This window comes from Onychostoma macrolepis, chromosome 25 (assembly GCF_012432095.1).
Source record: "Onychostoma macrolepis isolate SWU-2019 chromosome 25, ASM1243209v1, whole genome shotgun sequence".
NCBI lineage: Eukaryota > Metazoa > Chordata > Actinopteri > Cypriniformes > Cyprinidae > Onychostoma > Onychostoma macrolepis.
In genome coordinates, this window is record NC_081179.1 from 9,040,024 (window position 1) to 9,058,643 (window position 18,620).

Below are 18,620 nucleotides of genomic sequence, written 5' to 3' on the forward strand. Positions count from 1 at the left end.
GTGAGCCCATCACGGAATTTTCGGCGATTCCGTGATGCCACCACAGATTCGGAGGTTAATTAAGTCCGTGAACATTACACGGAATTCTGTGAGATCATGTTGATTTAGACCTGCAAAATAACTCCTTTTTCGGAGCTCACCTTGAAAAGGAGATAATTCAGTGAGACTTTCTGTGTCGTTGTGTGTGTCTGTGTATAATGGCCGAAGCAATTAATCATTGTGGTCAAGCTGTGACACACAGCAGCCACAACAGCACTTATGTTTTATTTATTTTTTCCTTTTTATTCGAGACATTCCCAAACGCATTAACTACAGTATATCATGAAATATCTTGATTCTCACCTTTATAGATTGTGTCGATAGTAGGCGATGGTCAAAGTAACCTAATAATGTAGCTAATCTATTATGCATATCTGTTTATGGGTGTCATGCCGTAACATATTTTTAATACGACTGACTTTATATTTAATGTGAATTTAACTGAACTTAATTGAATAAAAACATTGCAGGCTACTAATCATAACACTTTCATTGTACAGAAAGAGAGCAAAGAACATTTACATTATCAAAGAACATTTTCACCGACAGACTAGTCAAGCACTCTCAAAAACTCCCATTAAAATCACTGAAGCTGTTTACACTATGAAATTAATATATTACAGATTCGTAAACACATTTGCACTTTGTTGTTTCTGACGAGCTAGAAAGAGGAGTGCCATATTGCTCCTCTGTTGGGTTAGTAAAGAAATCAGGGTTTTGTTGTTTTGATTTTATTTTGATATTTAGACTTTCTTATCCCAAGGTTTTTGTTTGTTTGTTTGTTGGCTTTGCCCCCTCCTGAAGCTTTCTTCTCTTGTAGCCTATTTGTTTTGTTAATATTTTTGTTACTAGGCCTATTATTATAAACATTATCAACATTATTCACCTGTAAAAGACCTTGTAAATAAATCCCTAAAAAGTAGGCTACTTTGTTGAGTGCTGGGACAGACATTAGAGCCACTTCTCTTTCGTTTTGCCTTATTACTCAATCAGACCACCAGATGTCTGTCACGAATCTGGTCTGCACTCCCGTTCATTCACCACTAGAGGTCACCCGCTCACCACATGGACTTTCACACCACACATCACATGGACTGCATTTCCCATCAGCCATCTCACCAATCACACGCACACAGCTGTCACCAATCACTCATTGCACTAATCACACGCACACCTGATCACACAGCATCACTAATCACACACACTATTTCAACCCTGGACATTCTCTCCCTTGTTGCTGAGTATTATACGCATTATTGCTGCCCTACAGAGCCCTATTAGTTTTCCTAGCCTTGCCTTGCCTTTGTTGAATCGTGTTTTCCCCTGCCTGGACTATCGCTGACGTTTTGGACTACCTCTCCTGTCTCACCCCTTTGGATGCTGTTCGCTGATCATCGACCCACGCTTGTCTCTGGTTACTCTTTGTCTCGCCCCTGTTATACCTGTTTGCCACTGTTTGACCCTGCCTGTTATGACCACGTCTCTTGCCAATAAAAGTCTGCAAATGGATCCGTACACCTCTCGTCTCGTCAGCCCCGTAACAGAATACTCGGCCACACAAGGATCCAGCGGCTGTTCAAGTGGATCATGGCCAGGTATGGACACAGCGATCTTGTTGCTAGCCCTTAAGCAGGGCACCCGATCACTTGAGGGTTACATTGTGGAATATTTGGCTTTGGCGAATGGCTCGGAATTACCGGACAGCATGTTGATAGACTTTTTCTGTGATGGCCTTAATCAGCCTTTAAGAACAGAAGTAATTCATAAGGGTCCACGTTCGTCATTGAGTAGTTTCTTGGATTATGTTCTGTGGTCTGTTGGTTCAGCTTTCACTGTGGGTGTCGCGGAGGAACGCGACACCGCACTCTCTCGTTGGATAGCAGCCACACTGGAGCAGACACACAAAATGGCGGCCACAACAACACCCCGTCTAGTCACCGTTGATTGTCACGAATCAAGCCAAGTCAAAGCTGATCTTCACGAATCAAACCAAGTCAGAGCTGATCTTCACAAGCTAAGTCAAGTCACCTTTGATCGTCACGAATCAAGCCAAGTCACGTCTCGGCTGTTCGTCCAGAGTCACAGCAGCACGTCTCGGCTGCTCGTCCAGAGCCACAGCAGCACGTCACGGCTGCTCGTGCAGAGTCACAGCAGCACGTCACGGCTGCTCGTGCAGAGTCACAGCAGCACGTCACGGCTGCTCGTGCAGAGTCACAGCAGTATGTCACAGCGGATCTCCTAAAGTCAAGTCACATCACAGTTGCTCGTCGAGAGTCTCACCAGACCTCCGCTGACCGTCCAGAGTCACGTCCCGTCTCCGCTGACTGTCCAGAGTCACCGCAGCACGTCTCCGCTGACCGTCCAGAGTCACGTCCCGTCTCCGCTGACCGTCCAGAGTCACCGCAGCACGTCTCTGCTGACCGTCCAGAGTCACCGCAGCACGTCTCCACTGACCTTCCAGAGTTGGGTCACGTCCGGGCTGACACACCCAGATCATCAAGGTCAGTCTTTCATTATCCCAGTCTGATATCCAGTGTGAGGGATTCACCGCTGGTGTCTGCACGCACAGCTGGTATCCCCAAACCCAATCACTCTAGCCCTCCTGTTCCTGAACTGATTCACCTGTCTGAAACGCTTCCCCTGATGGGGATCGCATTTTGGTGTGTTTGGGCTGCATACACCACCACAGAACTCCCTGAGGTAGTGGCGCTCACTGCTGTGTTCCCTGAAGTAATGGTGCCCGCTGCAGTTTCTCCAGAGGTGGCGGTACATGCTGCAGAACCTCCCGACGCGGCGGTGCTCACTTCAGCTCCTCGTATGGTGGTGGCGTCCAGCAATGAACTCTCAGCCTGTTGTGTTGCGGTCGAAGAGACCATTACTGAACTCTCCCTGTGTCCTGTGTTTACCACTGTAGAACCTCCAGAGGTGGCGGCAACCGCCGCAGAACCTCCAGAGGTGTCAGCGGTATCAGTCAATGAACTCTCGTCCTGTCCTGTCACGGCTATGGAGGCCGTCAATGAACTCTCGTTCTGTATGGAGGCCGTCAATGAACTCTCGTTCTGTCCTGTCACGGCTAGGGAGGCCGTCAATGAACTCTCGTTCTGTCCTGTCACAGCTAGGGAGGCCGTCAATGAACTCTCGTTCTGTCCTGTCACGGCTATGGAGGCCGTCAATGAACTCTCGTTCTGTCCTGTCACGGCTAGGGAGGCCGTCAATAAACTCTCGTTCTGTCCTGTCACGGCTAAGGAGGCCGTCAATGAACTCTCGTTCTGTCCTGTTACGGCTATGGAGACCTATTATGAGCTTTCTGTGTTCCCTGCCTCTATCCTTGGGTCTGTGCATGTTCTGTCTTCTCCTTGTGTCTCCGTTCTCCCTAGTTCCCAGGCTCTGCTGTGGGTTCCTGATCCATCGTGGTGGGCTCCTGCTCTATCTGCGCCGCCGTGGTGGTCTGCTGTCTGGCTCTGGTGGTCTTCTGCACCGCCGTGGAGATCACGAATCTGGTCTGCACTCCCGTTCATTCACCACTAGAGGTCACCCGCTCACCACATGGACTTTCACACCACACATCACATGGACTGCATTTCCCATCAGCCATCTCACCAATCACTCATTGCACTAATCACACGCACACCTGATCACACAGCATCACTAATCACACACACTATTTTAACCCTGGACATTCTCTCCCTCGTTGCCGAGTATTGTACGCATTATTGCTGCCCTACAGAGCCCTATTAGTTTTCCTAGCCTTGCCTTGCCTTTGTTAAATCGTGTTTTCCCCTGCCTGGACTATCGCTGACGTTTTGGACTACCTCTCCTGTCTCACCCCTTTGGATACTGTTCGCTGATCATCGACCCACGCTTGTCTCTGGTTACTCTTTGTCTCGCCCCTGTTATACCTGTTTGCCACTGTTTGACCCTGCTTGTTATGACCACGTCTCTTGCCAATAAAAGTCTTCAAATGGATCCGTACGCCTCTCGTCTCGTCAGCCCCGTAACAATGTCACTGCATACATAAATGGCTATAGTTCAGTCGACCTAAACAACCAAAGATAAACTTAACCCTGATGTTCCAAATGTTAAATTAAGCTGTCATCAGAAAATTAAAAAGCATTTTCTGGGAATATCTAATTGTCATGACAGATACTCGGAAACAATCTGCAAGTAAACTCAGTTTATTGGTGTGGTGAAAATGATGATAATTACAGTCCAAAAATAGATACAGGTTAGTGGCGCAGGGACTTTGATGGTCAGATGTGTCCGTGAAGAGAAGTGCAGATGTGACGTGACGAATCCAGATAAACATCCACAGAACACGAACAGGAACAGGAACGGAGACGGCAAAGACTGGAACGAAGACGGGATCAAAACACAACCGGGACTCACAAACAATGATCTGACAAAGGAGATGAGAACATGGTGAGTATTTATAGGTGGTGTGATGAGCTGCAGCTCGATCGTGATCAGCGCTGATGAGTCGGCACGCCCACACACTCTCACACACACACACATAACCAACGAGCACGAGACGAGAAGGAAACATAGGATTTACGAACCGTGACACTAATAGGTTTCATGGTTTTTGAATAAAATAAAACTAACAAAGGTGATGCATAACCAAGAGTCCTTTTTTCTTCTCCTTTCTTCTCTTTATGTTTTTACCTTCAGCACTAACTCTAGCTGTGTCCCAAAGTTAAGTGCACACACTTCGAAGTCCACGGACTTGGAATGCCACGCCTCCGAAGTGCACGAAGGACCCTCCAAAGTGCATGAGATGCTCCGCCTTTGCAGGATTTCCTAATTGCGCCACCGTGTTCCCAATTGTTTATTCATTAAGCACGCAGCACTGAAAAAAAAGTTAACGCCTCTTTACATGCTTAAAAATACTTTTACTCTTCCATTCACTTTGTTTCTTTTTGCTACTGTCATTGCTAATGCTGTAGTGTCAGTAGTATAGTGAAGAGGCAGGTGTAACACTTGGTTTAAGGAGATATCTGCAGTGCAAATTCAGTACAAACGAATTTGAATGAAAGTTTGCAACTTTGTTTTTGAAAGTCTTTAGAAATCTTACCTTTTGGAGCAGCTGTTGGAAGTAAAAGCAGAAAAATCTGAAGAATTTTATGCATCTTGCTGATATACTGTATGCTTTCAGTCAGCACTCATATGCAAATAATCCATTATGAGTTTGTTATTGTTCACAGAGCTTCACAGCTTTTAATAATTAGCTAGTCATTAAAAAAAAGAGAAACGCTTCTAATAAATAAATGTTTCCAATATATATCCTTTGCACCACAAATAGACTTAGACTTTGATAGAAAATTCTTCTCACAGTTTATCAGTAGTTTGTGACCATGGACCACAAAACCAGTCATAAGGGTCATTTTCTTGACATTGAGATTTATACAACATCTGAAAGCTAAATAAATAAGCTTTCCATTGATGTATGGTTTGTTAGGATAGGACAATATATTGCCAAGATACAACTATTTGAAAATCTGAAATCTGAGGGTGCAAAAAAAAAAAAAAAAATTCTAAATATTGAGAAAACCGCCTTTAAAGTTGTCCAAATGAAGTTCTTTGTAATGCATATTATTAATGAAAAATTAAGCTTTGATAAAGCTTTAGGAAATTTACAAAATATCTTCATGGAACGTGATCTTTACGTAATATCCTAACTGGATATTCAACAATTTTTTGGCATTAAAAAAAATCTATAATTTTGACCCATACAATGTATTTTTGGGGTTTGCTACAAATATACCCGTGCTACTTATGAACTTATAAAGTTGATTTATTTCACTAATTCCATTCAAAAAGTGAAACTTGTATATTATATTCATTCATTACACACAGACTGATATATTTCATGATGATTATAACTGACAACTAAGGAAAATCCCAAATTCAGTATCTCAGAAAATTAGAATATTGTGAAAAGGTTCAATATTGAAGACACCTGGTGCCACACTCTAATCAGCTAATTAACTCAAAACACCTGCAAAGGCCTTTAAATGGTCTCTCAGTCTAGTTCTGTAGGCTACACAATCATGGGAAAGACTGCTGACTTGACAGTTGTCCAAAAGATGACCAGTGACACGTTGCACAAGGAGGGCAAGACACAAAAGACACGGTCGCATTGAGCCACTCTTGAACAACAGACAGCGTCAGAAGCGTCTCGCCTGGGCTAAAGACAAAAAGGACTGGACTGCTGCTGAGTGGTCCAAAGTTATGTTCTCTGATGAAAGTAAATTTTGCATTTCCTTTGGAAATCAGGGTCCCAGAGTCTGGAGGAAGAGAGGAGTCACACAATCCACGTTGCTTGAGGTCCAGTGTAAAGTTTCCACAGTCAGTGATGGTTTGGGGTGCCATGTCATCTGCTGGTGTTGGTCCACTGTGTTTTCTGAGGTCCAAGGTTAACGCAGCCGTATACCAGGAAGTTTTAGAGCACTTCATGCTTCCTGCTGCTGACCAACTTTATGGAGATGCAGATTTCATTTTCCAACAGGACTTGGCACCTGCACACAGTGCCAAAGCAACCAGTATCTGGTTTAAGGACCATGGTATCCCTGTTCTTAATTGGCCAACAAACTCGCTGACCTTAACCCCATAGAAAATCTATGGGGTATTGTGAAGAGGAAGATGCGATATGCCAGACCCAACAATGCAGAAGAGCTGAAGGCCACTATCAGAGCAACCTGGGCTCTCATAACACCTGAGCAGTGCCACAGACTGATCGACTCCATGCCACGCCGCATTGCTGCAGTAATTCAGGCAAAAGGAGCCCCAACTAAGTATTGAGTGCTGTACATGCTCATACTTTTCATGTTCATACTTTTCAGTTGGCCAAGATTTCTAAAAATCCTTTCTTTGTATTGGTCTTAACCCTTTCGCACGTGAGTTTAAAATATTCTAGCTGAGCCCCTGGCGTGAGTTTTTTTAGGCGACCTTTATTTTAGAATTTATAGCCTTATTGTTTCCATGGCGACGCGTCATGCTTGTCATGTGACACACCGCAGCCCTAATAGTGCTGTATGACACATGGATTGCTTTTATTTCGTTTTTCCTTTTTTTTTTAAATATTAATATTCACAAACATACTCGCTATATTATGAAATATCTGATATTCTGAAATATGTGCAAGTAAATGTATTTGGTTGTTTAAACACTTTTATAATGACCGTGTTAGTTGATCTAAACCGGGTGATGGGCGCCGCCATGTTTGTTCGCGCTGAATCCCAGCTGTGGGATTTACAACACGTAAATTCATCCTCTCCTCCCAAAACACGTTAAAGTAAGTCTCCAGTAAACTGGGAGAAGAGCAGAGTAAACTTTTAAAGTTATCTACACAATCTGTATATGATATCAATAAAACATGTCGTCAGATTATATTTGTAAGGATCATTATTGCTGCTTCCATAGACATCAGTGCATATTTTACAAACTATAAATGTATGGTTTTGCTAGTACTTATGTGTATTTAAATGTCTGAAATCTAAAATAAGCATTATATGGTTGAAAACACTGAATAAGTGATAATATGACAAGCGCTCGCGCGTCTGATCTGGCTCCACGCCAGAAAACAGATTTGAATTCAGCAGTTGATGACGTGACGCACTGAACATTCTAATCACACCGGTGTGATCGTACGCTTCAGGGACCAGCCAAGACTGATCACACCGGTGTGATCGTACGCGTTAAAGGGATCCTTCCCACATAGCAAGCACACTCGGGCCGATTCTGGCTGAAATGCGGCACTGTCGGCTCAGTCACGACGTCGGTGAGAAGATAATGGGCCAGAGCCGCGCCGACTCTACAAAACACTTCTGGCTGACAGGCGCTTTTTCTCTCTGGGCGATCTCGGCTGAAAGCTGTTGTACGTGTGGCAGGTCCGCACTCGGTGTAGTTGTGTGTCTCTACTTTCGGCCCGAGCTGGTTTTGTCTCCGGCGGCCGCTGCTAGAATGAAGGAGATCAGCCGCCTGAGAGAGAGATTCGGCGGTTAATCCTGAGGAGATTTCGGCGGACACAGTTCTCAAGAGGAATACTTCAGCTGCAAAAGGTAAGTTAAGTTATTTAATGATCAATCTAGTGTTGTTTGATATTTAAATGCCACGAAGAGTATAGTTTTAGATGGTTCTGTTAGGTTTGCGATGATAACAGCGTTAAAACCGTTCGGTCCCGGATTGAGTGTTGATGAGTAACGTTAGGCCTAACTGTCAGGCGGTCTCTTTAGGAAAACAATATGTACTTTTTAATATGAAAACCAATGAGCTGTATCCAGTGCACGATCATGTTAAGTAATTACATTTTAATGAGTTAAATTCTATTTTGTTTGCTAGAGTTCATTCGATTCGTCTTTTCAACGAGTGATTGCTATTGAATCAAAGGAGTCGGACCGCGCTGGAGGCGCCATAAACATCATACGGTGACTCTCTGATTCGATTCACTTAACCGTTCAAATGAGTCATTTGTTTGTGACAAACTGAGCACGCTGTTGTAGCATTACACCTGCTAAAACAATTCAATACGTGCAATCTGAATTTAATAATATTTATTTTGTGGTAACATGCCGTGTGGGAAGCTCTGACAGAGAAAAACACTATAGATACGTAAGAGGGAGCCGTAAAATGTAAGTGCATCATCTTTTGTTCCTGAATGAAGGCCTAATCTGTCTGCTGCACTTGAGCAGGTTCAGTTTTAGAGTGAATGAAAACTTTTGAAGCATAGATATGCCGTATGATGTGATTAAAATCATACTTATTTTACTCTGGTGGGGATTATTATGAGCAAACAAACTTAAAAGTTTAATCTGAACACTATATAACATTATATGCAATCTGACACTTATTCATTTAATTTTTTTTACAGAAATTCTGAGCTGCTGCATGAACATTCATCAAACATATAAGGTGCGAATTCTGGCTCTGGTCCTAATGATTGTAAAAAGCTGTAATGCTTAAGATTAAATAATTATCTTACAATATATATTTGTACATATTTCAAGGCTGCAATTTGGAAAAAACTTTCAAGCTAATGCTGCTGAAATGGAGGTCAAGGGGACTATGAAGAGGTGGCTCCAGCTGAAGGGTGGACTTCAGGAGGCAGACACACTCTGTGAGTTTAAAAGAACCATCTCTTTAACCTTCCATACACGACACACTATCACATTTCTATAATTCAAATCTCTTAAAGGATCTTTATGCTGCACCAATTAGGGTAAGCAGCAACACTTCCTACAATATGTCACACTACAAGACATGTTAATTTTTAAGAAGAATGACATCATTGCTTATATTAGTTGCTTATATACTGTCTCACCCTTATCCCTAGGTTACAGTAATTAGCTGATCCAGTCGGTATCCAGACCAGATGGTGGACCTGCACCCAGGAACGACCACAACACATCCCTGACTGTCAGCGGAGACCATGACAGATCTCTGTGAAGACCTCATTGATGGCCCCAGCACAGATCCTCAGCAAAGACTACGAGAACCAGACAAGCCCTCTGCGCAGACCCTTTTTACCAGCTTCACCTGCTGGCGTGATATTACTTCATGCAGAAGAAGTTGGATGAAATATTCTGAATGATATCAATCCACAATCTGACTTGTGATGCAGCCTGGAATAATCACACCACGTTCATTCGTTTGGCCAGAGGAGACTGTTTCCTGACTGAGCCGGGTCTTGTTTGGGTTTCTTGTCACTGTTGCCTTTTGTCTTGCTTGGTTGAAGACACCTAATATTCAGCAATATTATTGACTTGTCTGCACTGACACCATTTGATAAGAATTGAACTGAATTATGACACACAATGTTTTATATATGAAGAGTTTATTTGCAAAAACAGATAACTCCGTTTTAAAATATTTTTAAAAATCATGTTTTTTGTTATGTTTTTGTTTTATTGTGTTAGTTAGCTAGTATTTATTAGTTATTCTTTACCTAATCAAAATAACCTGAATGCAGTTTGATTGAGATTAATTGCAATGCACAATGAAAAAACATGATTTTTTAAAATTAAAAACGAAGTTATCTTTCTGCAAATGAACTCTTCATATATATATATATATATATATGCAGTAAATATAATTTACTTGTTACTTTGTGGTTTAAAAAGTGTGAATGTTTATACTGTATTGCATTTGTTCATATATATTTAAAGTATTTGGTAATTTTATAATTAAAGCCTTTTTAATGTTTTTAAATGGTTGTATTTGTGTTTCACTGCTGAATTACATTTAGCAGTTTCTGGGCCACATTCGGCCCGGGGACCAAGCCGAATCTCAGCCAGATCTGGTTTAAAGTGTCTGGGCCAGACCTGGGCCACATAAAATAATAGAAGTAACTCTACAGTATGCGGGCCAGATCTGGGCCACGTCAATAAATAAGAGTCATTTTACAGGGCGTGGGCCGCATCTGGGCCAGAGGAAATTGTTTGAGTCGGTTTTCAGTGTGTGTGCCAATTTTGGGCGGGGACCCAGCCAGAACTGGGCCAGAAGTGAAGCAAGGTTGTGGCCCAGAGGTGGGCCAGACAAATTTTGCTATCTGGGTTGGGTATTAACGTAACTTAATATAACGTGAATTATGTCTCTTACTGAAATATGTAGTAAAAAACCCATTAAAGTGTGTTATTTAAAAAAATTACATCGTTTTATACATATTTTGAACTATGGGGGGGTGCCATTTTTCTGATGACATAAAATGGTTGCACTTGGTGAGCTACTAGCGCTATCTGTTGCTATTTTTACCCCAACACAACTCAGAATAGACAACTAGGAAAATAAAATACTGATATGACGACCACAGCTACTGAAAGAGCTTACATTTGTTGAGTGAGCACTGTGCTACGTCCGAACTGATCGCACTATGTATAATCACTTTCTATTTTTTAATGTTTTAAATTCTTTTTAAATCAATTTTTAAATCACTTTGTTTTTATTGTTGTGATTATTATTTTTAATTTCTTGTTATTATTTTTAATGACTATTTCACTTCCTTTTATGTAAAGCACTTTGAATTACCACTGTGTATGAAATGTGCTATATAAATAAACTTGCCTTGCCTTGCCTTGCCTTACAGGTGAATGTAAGTATAGGTTTAAACCAAATGCTGTACCATCGATTTTTTTTCCTCCACAAGGAGTCCCAGCTAACAGGGAACGTTCCCAGAACATTCACTAACGTTCTTTAAAAGTTGTGTTAATGTTAGTACAAAACGTTATTAAAATAATGTTTTTGGAACGTTCTTATAACGTTGTTAACGTTCTTGTAACGTTGATAGAAAACGTTCTTGGAACGTCTTTAGGACGTCATTTGTACTTGAATGTTCTTATAACTCTGATAGAAAACGTTCTTAGAACAACGTTCTTGGAACGTGTTTAGGACGTTATTTGTACTTAATGAACGTTCTCATAATGTTGATAGAAAACATTCTAAAATCAGCGTTCTTGGAACGTCTTTAGGACGTTATTTGTACTTAATGAACGTTCTCATAATGTTGATAGAAAACGTTCTTAGAACAACGTTTTTGGAACGTCTTTAGGACGTCATTTTTACTTGATGAATGTTCTTATAACTCTGATAGAAAACATTCTAAAATCAGCGTTCTTGGAACGTCTTTAGGACGTTATTTGTACTTAATGAACGTTCTCATAATGTTGAGAGAAAACATTTTTAGAACAACATTCTTAGAACGTTATTGTAATGTAATATAATTTCTAAATTAATAATTAATTGCTAAATGTTATTATGTTGTTATCAAAACATTCTGAGAACAGTATTCATGTCCTTGTGATTTCAGGCTACTTTATTAACATTACCATAATGTTGGGAGAAACATCTTTAGAAAAAACAAAAAAACAACTTATAGGCTATATAAAACAAGAATAAAACAGAATATGATCGAAAAATAAAATGTATTTAAATATGAAACTACAACCTCGATTAGGATGTGGCAAAGTCACTGAATCTTTTATAATTATATACTTTATCATTATTAATTATATATCTTTTATAACTTTTGAAGTCATAGGCCTATAGTGAAATGTCATACACTGTAAATCAGTGGCATTTGCTAAATTAAATTAGTTAATTTAACAAAAAGTTATTTCAACTCAATATATATGTGATGTGAACTCAAAATCTAATTAGGTTAAGGGAACTCAATCTAAATAAGTATAAATTAATTTAATCTACCATATGGTTATTATGTCTAAATGGCTGACCACAAAGTATTTTAAAGAAAAATTTGCTTAATTCATGATTTCTAACATTGTTTTCTAGAAATCACGTTTGCTTTATCTCTTTCAATATTAATTAAATAGCCTTCATAACTAAAGATAATACAATAAATACATAAATCTGTTTCATATTAAGCATAGATCAATCCTTTTAAAGAAATTAATTTTACTCGAGACAAAATATTATCCGGTGTTTTTCAAAAACCGCGCATTTTTCAGTCAGTCACATCCGCCCATCCCCCACAGCTCACAGTCACGGGATCACAGCCGGACAGCTCGCGACGCGGTCACGGAAAATAACAGGTAAACATTCACTTCTTTATTCCTATTTAAAGCACTTTTGAACGTTATTTTGTGTTTTGTCAATTTTATCTGAAGATTAACCAGCTCAGTTATCATTGTAATGTTAGCTAGCAAAGAAGCAAGGACAACCACATCAAAGTTATCAACGGCAAGTGTTAAATATGCAGTGTTATACACAACAGTTTGTCAGTGATAAATTAAGGTGTGTGTGTGTGTGGGTGTGGTTTCTCACAGCTGGACACAGACAAACGAGTCCCGCGAATTGTATTTTTAAACTGGAGAGACAGCTGACAGGATGTCGTCATCTGTAACCGTCACTCGCCACAGTTCTCAAGCGAGGTAAAGCAAAGACATATTCTCTGTATTACAATGCCTTTAAACTTTTAGTTAATCATTATTATCCGCTTTGTCAGTTTCATCTAGAATATCCATGTGATGCTGATCAAGTTTACTAAATCCGCCGAACGCAGTGAACAAAGGGGCTGAGGAGCATTTATAATGGCTGTTTTGTTAACTTTAGTTAACATTTTACACTGTTATTTGCTCCTCACTGTCTTTCTTAAAATTCATACTAACAAATTGTTGTCATGCTTTTGAAATCAATCTTTTCAGAGCAAAGGCAGCTGAGGGGTGGTGTGATGTCATTTGCAACAAGACGGCTGATACTTATATGGGCCTAAAATGAAGTAAGTAGAATTCACATTAAACAAATTGATGGGCTTTAGTGTTGTACAAGATGTAATTTGTCACCTTATAAACAGTTATTTAAATTCATCGTTCTTCAGTTTTTATATTTTGATGAATTGCTATTAATGCAGATGTAATGATCACCCGAAATGACCAGCAGCACAAATGTTAAGTCTTCTGAAGCAATAGTATACTTTTGTTTTGTGAATATTAGATTGAAATTTAAACCTAAAGATCAAATTGTGAATAATGTTACACAATACCGATGAAAAATAACAAACTAACATCCCACAAGAATGACATCTAAAGACCGGTCATGTTTGATGTAATGTAGTGTGCCACCAATTTGATTCAGACTGAATTGGCAGAGTGAATAACATCTTAAATTTCAGTTTGTCTGTCATTCCGTCAAAGTCTTTTGGTATTTTGTGTTGCTTCAGAAAAATACCAGTTAAGTCTTAAGTTCTGATTATAGTTATACATTTATATACTTAACTAATATAGATGGGGGAAAAAAACCTTCTACTTTCCCTTATCCTAAAGTTGCTTTGTTTTCTTATAAAGATGTCAGGTAATTGCTAATGCTAAGTTTGTAGTGGTTAAAAATTGTCTTATGATTCATAAAAATAAGCTGTCCATAAATGTTGCTTAATTGTGAGTTAAATTTCTCTAATTTTGTGTTTTGTCTTCAGGGACAATAATGGCATCAGCCATTCAAGTTATGATCCTGGCAGATCTACTACTATCTGAAAAGTAGTCTCTGCAGATTGTTTCAAGATACACAAGGTAGGACACATGTCAGGACAACTTTATATTTACTTGGCAACATTTAAAATTTTTAACTGAGATCAGCATAGTTAAAAAAAAAAAAAATAATAATCTGTCATGGTTTGCTCACCCTCATGTTGTTCCAAATTCATTTTGAATGAATTTCATTCATCTTCAAACAAATGTTTTATTTTTGATTTTCATTCATCATTTTGTCTTTCCATTGGAAGTCTTTATTTTCAAGCTTCTAAAAGTTTATAGTTTAGGCTTTGACGCATAATAAAAAGCTACTTATACCTTCTGTTATTTATCTTGTTTCTGAATACCTGTAAAATTTAAAGGATTAACTAACAACTTGAGTGTAACTTGTTTTTTGCTCTCAATGCCATTTTGACAATGCAGTTTTTAATCCATGCAGCATTTTTTTTAAAGGAAAACATTACAAATTATTCTTTAACAATTTAACTGATGTGTTAATAGCGAAAATTCTTACTGTCAGTTAATGGGTCAATGCTAGCATCCCTACCCAGAAACACCTACTAGAACCTATTAATCTTACCTGTTTTATCTCTGAGTTTCCTTCCTTAACTGAGTTCATGTAACAGTTTATCAGCTAATAACATGTAACAAGGCAACTTTTGCCATTTAATAACTTTATTGATGACTTCTAAATGTTAACTATATTTGAAGGATTTTCCTGTTTCAAATTGGTATAAAATGGAAATTGCAGTTGACTTAACTACCCTATTATGATGTATTTCCAGTAGTGTGCATGTGTATACCTATCAAGATGAATAAATTAGGTCAATTTATGTTGACCTAAAATTGTTTTTCGGAAGTGACACGATGAAAATGTATTATTTGAATGTTTATATTTTTCTTAATCTAATGATGCTTCAGAAGACGTTTTCTTAATGCTGCTAGTAGCTTGTCATTGAAAGTAACACATGCCAAGTCAAATGAAACTACCTTTGACTCTTGAGTAATGTAATATTTGTAGAACTCGCAGCACAGATCCTAATAATTTTTTTGGCATAGCCACACTAATTATTTTATAGGCATTTTGTAATATCACATTGTAACATCAGCCAATCTGTTTACTTTATAGATGGAGCGTGGGGAGACAGGACATGGACCACAGTTTTTCAGCACCCACACCCCACACTCAAATTCATATAGAAGTTCTCAATTATTAAATGTTAATTTCATAGTTTATATTTAGCTGTGAAGTTATAGTTCATTGTCATAAATATTAAACTACATATTATTATTATTATTATTATTATTATTTTACATGATATGCAAATTTCACCAATTTGTTTAATGTGTTAATTAACTTTTTGAAAGTGATTATCTTTAATAATTCAGATACCTGTTGAAATGCACATGTAATTATATACTTGCTCGTATCTGGAAGGTTGTGTTAATAAAAATGATGTTGAAAGCGAATGTTGCAATACTGCTAATCTTAAAATAACATTTTATTAAACTAAACTTTGTAATGTTCCAAATAATGTTTTTAGGATGTTGTATTTTTAAGAAAATGCAGGTGGAAATAAAGTTGTAGGAACATTATGCTAACCATAAAATAATGTTCTAGCAACGTTAGGCAAACTGGACATTTTGACATTCTTGGAATGTTCCAAATAAATGTTAATAGAACATTATATTTTTAATGAAAATTAGGTTGCAAGAACATTGCAGGAAAGTTATGCTAACCATAAAATAACGTTAAGCAAACTGGACATTTTAACGTTTTTGGAATGTTCCAAATAAAAGTTCATAGAACGTTATATTTTTAAATTAAATTTAGGTTGAAGGAACGTTATGCCAACCATAAAATAATGTTCTAGGAACGTTAAGCAAACTGGACATTTTAACGTTTTTGGAATGTTCCAAATAAACGTTCATAGAATGTTATATTTTTAAATGAAATGTAGGTTGCAAGAACGTTGCAGGAACATTATGCCAACCATAAAATAACGTTCTAGGAACGTTAAGCAAACTGGACATTTTAACGTTCTTTGAATGTTCCAAATAAACGTTCATAGAACGTTATATTTTTAGTGAAATTTAGGTTGCAAGAACGTTGTAGGAACATTATGCTAACAAAAAAAAACGTTGTAGGAACGTTAAGCAAACTGGACATTTTAACGTTCTTGGAATGTTCCAAATAAACGTTCATAGAACTTTTTTTTTTTTTTGTGAAATTTAGGTTGCAAGAACGTTGTAGTAACGTTATGCTAACAAAAAATAACGTTGTAGGAACGTTAAGCAAACTGGACATTTTAACGTTCTTGGAATGTTCCAAATAAACGTTCATAGAACGTTATATTTTTAGTGAAATTTAGGTTGCAAGAACGTTGTAGGAACGTTATGCTAACCATCAAATAACGTTCTAGCAACGTTAAACAAACTGGACATTTCCACATTTTTGGAACATTCCAAATAACGTTCCCACAACCAAAACAGAACGTTACAAAAACGTTCTCAGAACATAAATTTGTTAGCTGGATAAACGTCCTGGATATCGAGGGAAGTCAGAGCTGAGAAACTTCTCTAGCGGCCGTGCGTCGGCATGTTTACATCCTAACAGATGGCATCTAGCGTTTCTTGTCTCAGCCGTTTGTAAGCTCTTTCAGTAGCTGTGGTCTACTAAAAGACTCAAAGGCATCAGGGATAAAGTGGAGAGAAAAAAAGAAGCGAGTCTTTAGGAAGTTTTATTCGTCCACAGGCATCCCATTCTTTTCTCCTTTTCTTATCGCTAGGAAAGCAGTGAAGTCTTACATTACATTGCTTCTTTTGTTGCCCTTCGACTGAAAACCAAAAGCCTCACAATGTGGTATCGTATCAGTATTTTACTTTCTGAGTTGTGTTGTGGTAATTACACTGAGTGCAACCATTTGACGTCATCGACGCAGAATGTACTGTGCACGTAAAATAATGGCGCCCCCCATAGTCCAAAAACAATGTCGATTTTTTTCAAATAACATACATTTTCATGGGTTTTTTTTTTTACTACATATTTAAATAAGAGGCATCATTTACGTTATATTAAGCTATACATGTAAGTAATATTCAAATTTTCTGAGATACCGAATTTGGGATTTTCCTTAGTTGTCAGTTATAATCATCAAAATTAAAAGAAATAAACATTTGAAATATATCAGTCTGTGTGCAATGAATGAATATAATATACAAGTTTCACTTTTTGAATGGAATTAGTGAAATAAATCAACTTTCAACTATTCTAATTATATGACCAGCACCTGTATATCTCTTCTGTGGGAAAAAAGAAAAAAGATCAAGTAGCCTATATGTCACGGATCTGTCTGTCATTCCCCACCATGTCATCACAAAGAGCACCCTCACCTGAATACTGATCACCTGCACCTGTTCCCAATCACCACAGCCACTCAACCATATTACTTAAGCACACACCTCAGTCTCACTCGTGGTCTAGTCTCGTTCATACGAAGTGGACTGCTCATGATATCACAGCTATTTACCTGTTACTTACCTCTAGTGTTCTCTCCAGTGTTGTCTCCTCAGAGTTCCCCAGTCTGTCTGTTCCAGAAACCTGTTACTCTGCCTTTGTGAGGTGTGTGTTCTGTTACAAGTTTCTAGTATTCCTGTCAAGACAAAGATATCATATCACCCTCTCATCGCCCTCCAACTGGTCGACTGGTTTATCTACTCACCGTGTTCAGTCAACTTCGCTTTGCTGATCCAAAATAAACATCTGCTATTAATATTATTCTCTGTTTGAGTCTGCTTCTGTAGCTTTTTGAGAGAAACAAAAAAGCATATAAAAAGATTGAAAAATTAATTCTCGTTTCTTTCTTTTTCAATGAGTGAATAGGTGCTTAACCTTCAAAAAATGTTGACTGTCAAACTCAGGAGGTCAAATTAAATGTTTTTTTTTTTTGTAATAACAGGGAAAGATTTGCATAAAGAGTCCAAATTGTTGTATGTTAAATGATTATCATAATTTTACATCTACTGTAGAGCACTAATTAATATAATAATTTATGATAAAATAATGTATTTTCATATTCACGATTACTTTTATTTTCTGCAGTGAAACCTGGAGTCCGGCTCATTCAGAAAGCAAATTCAGATGGAGGGTTTCGTGTGAGTTGTTAGACAGGATTTTACCCTCGTCACATCAACCTGACCCTGTTCAGAGACGAGCAGCCTGTAGCTGATCATGAGATCACTGGAGGAGATCTGCTGCCCAATGATGACGGGACGTACCAGATGAGGAAGAGTCTGGAGATCAGTGCTGCAGACAAACACAAATACACCTGCTCTGCCACACACCTCAGTCTGGACAACAAACTGGACGTCACTTTGGGTAATGATGAATTCTTTCAAATAAACAAAATAAAGTCAATCTCTCAGTCTTTAAGTTAAGTCAAGTCAAGTCAAGTCACCTTTATTTATATAGCGCTTTTAACAATACAGATTGTGTCAAAGCACTTAACAGTATCAAATCAGAGGATAGAGTGTCAGTAATGTATAATGATAAGATTAAACACTCAATTTTCAGTTAAAGGCATTTCATTATTGAATTCAGAGATGTCA

General features: G+C 38.4%; 2 long non-coding RNA genes across 2 annotated transcripts; both read left to right on the forward strand.

The window, feature by feature from the left end:
- The first annotated feature begins 8,872 nt into the window (after positions 1-8,872).
- LOC131534589 (uncharacterized) lies at positions 8,873-9,867 on the forward strand. Its single transcript, XR_009269383.1, has 3 exons — positions 8,873-8,946; positions 9,042-9,151; positions 9,368-9,867. It is a non-coding gene; the product is annotated as an uncharacterized LOC131534589 (long non-coding RNA).
- Positions 9,868-12,501: 2,634 nt separating this feature from the next.
- Positions 12,502-15,513, forward strand: LOC131534590 (uncharacterized). Its single transcript, XR_009269384.1, has 5 exons — positions 12,502-12,578; positions 12,813-12,917; positions 13,191-13,264; positions 13,958-14,051; positions 15,142-15,513. It is a non-coding gene; the product is annotated as an uncharacterized LOC131534590 (long non-coding RNA).
- The last annotated feature ends 3,107 nt before the right edge of the window (positions 15,514-18,620 follow it).